The sequence below is a fragment of the Aegilops tauschii genome, chromosome 6 (assembly GCF_002575655.3).
Source record: "Aegilops tauschii subsp. strangulata cultivar AL8/78 chromosome 6, Aet v6.0, whole genome shotgun sequence".
NCBI lineage: Eukaryota > Viridiplantae > Streptophyta > Magnoliopsida > Poales > Poaceae > Aegilops > Aegilops tauschii.
This window is the reverse complement of record NC_053040.3, coordinates 475043492-475051024: the sequence shown is the minus strand read 5'-3', so window position 1 is coordinate 475051024 and position 7533 is coordinate 475043492. Positions and strand designations below refer to the sequence as shown.

Here is a 7533-nt window from a genome sequence, read left to right as displayed (position 1 = left end):
AGATGGAGCCAACAGACGGAGGAAACAACGCGTTCCTATGCTCTCTCTTACTGAAACGTGGCGTCCTGCTCCACATAAGAAGTCACACGGGCTTCCACCACCACCTATCGCCCCCACCCAAAACCGCGAGTGAAACTACTCGACCTGCTCCCTCGCTCCTCCTCCAAAGCACTTCTCCCCCTTCCTCCCACTCTCAAAAGAATCCCAATCTCCTTTCTTTTCAAACTCATCACACCGCATATGTTTCAGTCCCTCGAAGCCGTTCCAAATCCATCATCGCATTCCCCTCCCTCCCCGTTCCTTGATTCCCAAACCCTGATCCCTACTGCCGCCCACTATGAACGATGCTCGCGAAATTTTCGACAGAAGGTCGGCGGAGCGAAGGAGCAAGATGATACATTGTGAAGCACGACGAGCGATATGAGGCGATGCACTTCAAAAGGATCATGTCGCGGATCAATAAGCTTGCATACGGCCTCAGCCAACACCGATGCGATCTCGTGCTTGTGCGTAGAAGATTTGCGTTGGCATCTACAGGGGCGTCACCACCTCCCAACTTGATGAGACCACCGCCGCCATGACCGCCTCCCACCCTGACTACGTCTCGGTAACCCAATACCCCCTCTCCCCGACTTGTCCCCGGCCATGTGGCGGCTGTCGATCATCTTATTCGCTCAACGGAGGCGGCGCGGCACAAGATCTCGTGATCTGCATAATTGGATGAAAGTTGGCCGCTGCCAACATGACAGAGCAAAAGCAGCTGACATTGGCGACAGCAACCGCTTCTTCGCCAGAGTTGGCGGAGTCACGGGGTGAGTCAACGAGGATGCCCCAAACACAAGGGAGGTAGGAGCCTAGGGCTGGAAAAAAAGCTCGAAGCTCGCGAGCTAAACGAGTAGCTCGTGACTCGGCTCGAATTGACTCGAACTCGAATGATAATGAGTCGAGCCGAGCTTTAGTTTAATATCGTTTATAGACCAAGTTAAACGAGTCAATCTCACGAGTACTCGTGTAACTCGTTAGGCTCGGTACAAAAGATCAGCCACTCCCAATACAAAAAAAGATCAGCCACTCAGCACCCTATGTCCCAGGCGCATAACACAAGGCCTAGCCGCCTAGGAGACTCATGCATTACAAGGAAATTACTATTGTTTAATGATATATATGTTTAATATATGCATAATCATTTTTATAATATTTGAGGGTTTTATGTTCATATCTTTAACGAGCTTAACAAGCTAAACGAGCCGGCTCGCGAGTTATACGAGTCGAGCCAATCTTGGATTTGAGCTCGTTATAATAACGAGCCGAGTCAAGCTAGCTCGTTAACAAAACTAGCTCTAGCGAGTCAAGCCGAGCTGGCTCGACTCGGCTCGAATTCTAGCCCTATAGGAGCCAAGTCAAGGGTGAACTCACTACGGGCGTGTTTGGTTGTCGTAGTCTACAGTAGCTGCATTGCATAGCCTTCTCAACTCAGCCTGGCTATGCAAATGCAGCCTCAAATGCACCATCTGCAAGTTGTTTGGTTGCCTACATGCCCTCCTGCCTGCATGGGCTGAACCACACTGCCTGGTATTTGGTTGCCTGCATGTTAGTGGACAAACCCAAGGCATGGTGTTTGGTTCTATGCAACGCCTGGTGTGTGGTAACCTCTTTGGCTAGTTGGTGAGGTTACCAGCACACTTCGGCACAACCATGTAGCACACATCATAAGCAGAGCAGAGTATAAATAGAGCATCAACTACTTAACAGCAGAATTCAGATAAGCAGTACCACACTTCATAACAGTTCAACGCATAAACCATAAACAGTTCAAAGCAGACTCGATAGTACTTAGGAAGGAGGTGCCCGGCCCTAGTCCTTGGCGGCGAAGGCTTCGTCGTGCTTCCCGCACTTGTTGACAACCTCAATGCCATCGTCGTCGAAGATGATGACCTTGAGGGTGTCGGGAGTGAGGAGCTTGAAGGTCACCATGTAGCCGATCTTGATCCGATGAACGGTTGCGTAGGTGGCCCAACCCTGATCCTGGGTCACCCTGCCGTTCATCAGCTTCACTGTCACCTTCCAGGAGCAGACGGTGTTGTTCCTGAGATTGAACTCCGTCGGCACCGCGACGAAGTGCTTGGTGAAGTCCAGGGGCATGGGGACGCACTCAAGCTTCGGTGCAAGGATGACCTTGCAGAAGTGAGTTGGGCCATCCTCCTGGTGGTAGTGGCCGTAGTTGCGGCGCTTGTTGTTGGGAGGCTCCTCCATGCCCTCGTCGTCACCAACCTCAGGCGTCTTCGGGTCTTCCTCGGTGGTGGGCGGCAGCACAACCTCATCGGGCATTGGATGAAGGGGCTGCTTGCCCTTGTTGTCAACGGCCGGGAGCACCTCCGTGCCCATCTCATTGCTCTCCTCGATCTGCACACAATTCATGATGTCAGGCACAGCACAGAGTACATGGCTTACTGAAGAGCATGTAGTTAAAACGGCATGACTGTCACTCTTCCTCTTCTCCATCGCGCCTATATTTACTCACCCTGCCCAGCACTACTTACCCACCCCCTCTCTTCTCTCACTATCAACTTTCCTCCTCTCCATCGCCATGAGCTCTAGCTCTAGCTCCAACGCCAACCCCTTCCCTTGGGGTATTGGCTGGAGGGCCTTCTTCCTCGGGTGGTCGGCTGGTGACCGCACCAAGTTCGAGAACACCATGGAGGTGTGCTCGAACTTCGGCTCCATGCCTGACATGCAGAAGGAATATGATGCAGTGCTCATGAGGGCCACTGCACAAGAGCTGAAGACGCTGATTCCTGACCCAGCAAAGGGCGCGATGGCAGTCGACATCATTCGCTGGGCCATGAATCAGGCCGCCTCCGACGACGCAAAACAGAGGAAGAAGTGGTCCAAGTACAAGACCTACTGGGCTCCTAATGACCGTCGTGCCGCGGTGTACTGGGAGACGGCTATCGTGCCGCCAGCGGTCATCGGTGAGGAGCCTAAGGAGGAGGAAGAACCGGTGCAGATGCCAGTGAGGGCGCCGGAGCCAGGCCGTCGTACGTGGCAGATCGACCTCGACTCCTCCGACAGCGACGACGACCTGCGGTCCCGTATGGCGATGGACAAGAAGATGAAGGCCAGCCACTCGACCCACCGCTCCGCACGCCGGTGACGGCCGCCACGGTTCGCCGGTGTCAGTTCTGTACCCCCAATCCCCCAATTCTCCTTCTACTCCATCCGCATCGACCTCTATTCCAATCTTGCATGAACTAGTATGAAGTAGTATGAACTGCCTTGCTTATCTACCTCTATTCCCCATTCCCCTCTCCGCCGTGGATCGAATCTATCGCCGGATCAAACGCGAAAACGTAGTGCATGACGAACAGAGAGAAGTGCTTACCGCCATTGCCGCGGGCCAAGTGATGATTCGCTCGCTGATGATGGAGTCCGGTGGTCTTCTTGCTCTCCTCCGATCCGCCGCCGCCGGTGAGAGTCGGGAGAGTGGGGATAGGGAGCGGTGAGGGGCGATGAGGCTAATAACTGCTGGCGCTTCGGTAAGCAACGCGGCTTCTCGAGCGTGGCCGTGCGCAAGCAGCCGTCGCCGCCCACGTGCACCGCTCGGGCCTGGCCCTGGAGAAACTGCCGATTCGAGCGTTCCCACAGAGCCAGGCCCAGGAGGGCTTTAAACATCATGCCATGCAGGCCAAATAGTGTATGCGGCCAACCAAACGGGGCCTTTTCTTCCCGTGCGGGCCTGGTTGGGCCTCATGCAGGCAACCAAACACACCCTACATGAATTTGTGGTGGTCGTTGCGCGCGGCAAGAAGGTCGAGAGAGTGTGACGCATCTCATCGGATCCGGACTAGAGCTGAGGGTGGAGATGCGTACGATCTGGTGTGGCCTAGGAGAGAGAAACCAGGAGGCCCACGTGCAAGTTTCATCGGCTTAGAAGGGGGGAGGAAGCTCTCGCGGCGAGGGGGCTATGGGCTCACCAGGCGTTCCCAACAGCTCCATTCTCGAAGGTTGTCTGCTCCAACCTCTACAAAAAAAATTCACTTTAATGACACCAAAAAGAGATTTTACAGTAAAGTACGAAGAAACATGTAGACAATATTAAAAAGTGAAACATAACACCAATTAGATGAAGAAGGAAATATAAATCATAAGAAAAGTGAAAAGGAAAATAATAAATAGAATGAAAAACATAAAGAAGGGAACCGACAGATGGGTCAGACCATCACTGCGCGCACTCGATCTGGTCTGGTTCAGTACCACCTCGCTAGTGAGAGAGGTGGAGGTGGGAGAGCCGGTGTATATAACTAGCCCACAGAGCACCGGTGCAACTTACATACCTGGACGGGGTTTACGATTGATCAAGAAGGGTCGTGGCCTAGATCAATGGCTCACATTGCACTTGGCGAGCATGTTGGTCTATCAACTCCCCAATTGGGAGAATGGACATCAAAATTAATGGTAGAGGGGGTATGTGCTCGCATGGCCCCTGCCAATCCATCAAAATTAAATTTTAGAATTTTATCATTGTTGCTAGTTTTGCAAGTTGCTTCTACTTGGTCAAGCAAGTATACATTGTACTTTTTTGCTACTAAAAGTTTTGCAATGCCAATAATTTCCAAAACATACAACTCTATGTGTGGCCACATGATTTTTTTAGCCATCCAATTAAATTAGTAGCCAATATTTGGGCCAATGCCAAACTTTAACACTAAACCAAGCATGTTTTCAATGGTATATCGAATAGCGGTATTACAAATCTGATTTGATTCACCATATTCCTTGCGAAGAAATCTTCAAAACAAGGCAAGGCCCTAGACTGTTATAAATAGGTGGTTAGCTTAATCATGGGCTTGCGATGTGACCAGTAACTTACGGGAAGCAATACCATTCTTCAGCTAGGCAACGTTCGCTAAAAAGGGCAATGAGAACTATGAAGAGTAGAATTTGTTCAAAAAAGAAGAGATTTTATTCCGATTCTTGCAAAGATCAAACAATCCGTAGTCAAATTATTTGGCAATTAGCGAATGAAGTTCATGTTTTTCAAATAGGGTGGACCATTGATGGAGCTGGACATGACACGCTCCTGTGCTCTCACTGTGACTGGAATATGGTGTCCCGCTTCACATAAGCAGTCACACGGGCTTCCACCACCACCAACCGCCCCCACATAAAACCACACGTGAAAATACTCCACTAATCCAGCGCTCCTCCTCCAAAGCACTTCTCCACCCTTCCTCCCACTCTCATAACCCCCTTCATCCTTTCTTTTCAAAATCATCGCACCACACATGCGTCGGTCCCTTTGAGCCATTCCAAATCCCTCACCATCGTCTCCCCCCTGTTCTCCAATTCCCGGACCCTAAGCCCCTCCTGCCGCTCGCTATGACCCGTGCCCGCCCAATGCTTGACCGAAGGCCGGCCGGGTGGCGGAGAAGATGTATGTGGTGAAGGGCGGTGTGTGGTTGGAGGTGGTGCACTTCGACGAGATCACGACATGTCTCAAGAAGCTCGCGTACGGCCTCAACCAGAACCGTGTGATCCCGCGCTTGTCGCGTAGAAGGCCTGCACCGGCATCTACAGGGGCATCACCACCACCAAGCTCGACAAAATCGTCGCCAAGGTCGCCGCCGCCATGAGTGCCGCCCACCCCGATTACGCCCCCGGTAACCCAATCCCCCTCTCCTCGACTTGTCCCCGGCTGCGTGGCGATCGTCAAGCGTCTTGTACACTCAACAGAGGCGGTGCGTCGCGAGATGGTGTGCTCTGCAGAACTAGACGGAAGTTGGGCGCCACCATCAGGACGGTGCTTGACATTGGTGGCGGCGACCACTTCTTCACCAGAGTGCGTGGAGTCGTGCGCGCGGAGGGTGGACGAGACGCCCCCAAGCACAAGGGAGGCAGGATACAAGTCGAGGATGTACTCACTACACGAATTTGTGGTGGTCATTGCGCGCGGCAGGAAGATCGATGGGGCATGATGCATCCCTGTAGGATCCAACGTTGTCCGGGGGAGAGGAACCAGGAGGCCCAGGCGCAAGTTTCCTCGGCTTGCCTCTAAACTTGCCTTACCGGGCGCTCCCAATGGCTCCGTTCTCAAAGGATGTCTGCTCCAACCTCATCAAAACAAAATTCACTTTAATGACACCAACAAGGGATTTTTTTATAGTAAAAGTATGAGAAAAAAACATGTAGACAATATTAAAAAGTGAACTATAAACGCCAATTAGATGAAGATAAGAAAATACAAATGAGAAGAAAAGTGAAAAGGAAAATAATAAATTGAAAAGTAAGAAAAAAAGAAACAAACAAACATAAAAATATGAAACATGGGTCGGGCCATAACCGTAGGACGCTCTGTTTGGTTTAGTACCACCTCGCTAGCGAGAGGAGGCGGGGGGTGAGAGAGTCGGTGTATATAATTGGCCCATAAGGCATCATTACAACTTACATACCGGAACAGGGTTTATGACAGATCAAGAAGGGTCGTGGCCTAGATCAACGACTCACATTGCACTTGGCGAGAGTGTTGGTCTATCATCTCCCCAATTGGGAGAATGGATGTCAAAATTTATGGTAGAGAGGGTATGCACTCGGCATCCCGTGCTAATCCATAAATTTTAAATGTTAGAATTTGATCGTTGTAGCTACGCATGTTTTGCAAGTTGCTTCTACTTGGTCAAGCAAGTATACATGGTATTTTTTTGCTATCAAAAGTTTGGCAAGGCCAAGAATTTCCAAAGTAGACAAGTCTATGTGAGTGTGGCCACTTGAATTTTCTGGCCAACCAATTAGTAGCCTATATTTGGGCCAATTCCAAACATTGGCATGCCAAAATTTAACACTAGACCAAGCATGTTTTCAATGGTATGGCGAATATTGGTACGAAAAACCTGATTTGAATCACCTTGTTCCTCGCGACAAAATCTTGAAAACAGGGCAAGGCCCTAGACTGTTATAATAGGTGGTTAGATTAATCATGGGCTTGCGGTGTGACACGTAACTTACGGAAAGCAATTCGATCTTCAACTAAGCAACGTTCACTCAAAAGAAAAACTAGGCAACAAGAAGTATGAAGAGTAGAATTTGTTCCACAAAATAAGACTTTGTTCCGATTATCGCGAAGACCAAACAACCCTTCGTCAAATTTGCAGGAAAACAACGAACGAAATTCATGCTTTTCAAACAGGGCCGACCACAGGTGGAGCCAACAGACGGAGGACACAACACACTCCTGTGATCTCTCTGACAAAAACATGGCGTCCCGCTTCACATAAGAAGTCACACGGGCTTCCACCACCACCAATCACCCCCACCCAAAACCGCGAGTGAAAAATACTCCCCCTACTCGCACTTCCCCCTTCCTCCCACTCTCAAAAGAATACCATTCTCCTTTCTTTTCAAAATCATCACACCGCACATGCACTGGTCCCTCGAAGCTGTTCCAAATCCGTCGCCGCATTCCCCTCCCTCCCCGTTCCTTGATTCCCAGACCCTGAGCCCCTGCTGCCGCCCGTTGTGACCCATGCTTGCCAAATG

General features: G+C 50.7%; 2 non-coding genes across 2 annotated transcripts; both read left to right on the top strand.

The window, feature by feature from the left end:
• Positions 1–4326: 4326 nt before the first annotated feature.
• LOC120967729 (U1 spliceosomal RNA) lies at positions 4327–4486 on the top strand. Its single transcript, XR_005761450.2, has one exon. It is a non-coding gene; the product is annotated as a U1 spliceosomal RNA (small nuclear RNA).
• Positions 4487–6441: 1955 nt separating this feature from the next.
• LOC120967732 (U1 spliceosomal RNA) lies at positions 6442–6600 on the top strand. Its single transcript, XR_005761452.1, has one exon. It is a non-coding gene; the product is annotated as a U1 spliceosomal RNA (small nuclear RNA).
• The last annotated feature ends 933 nt before the right edge of the window (positions 6601–7533 follow it).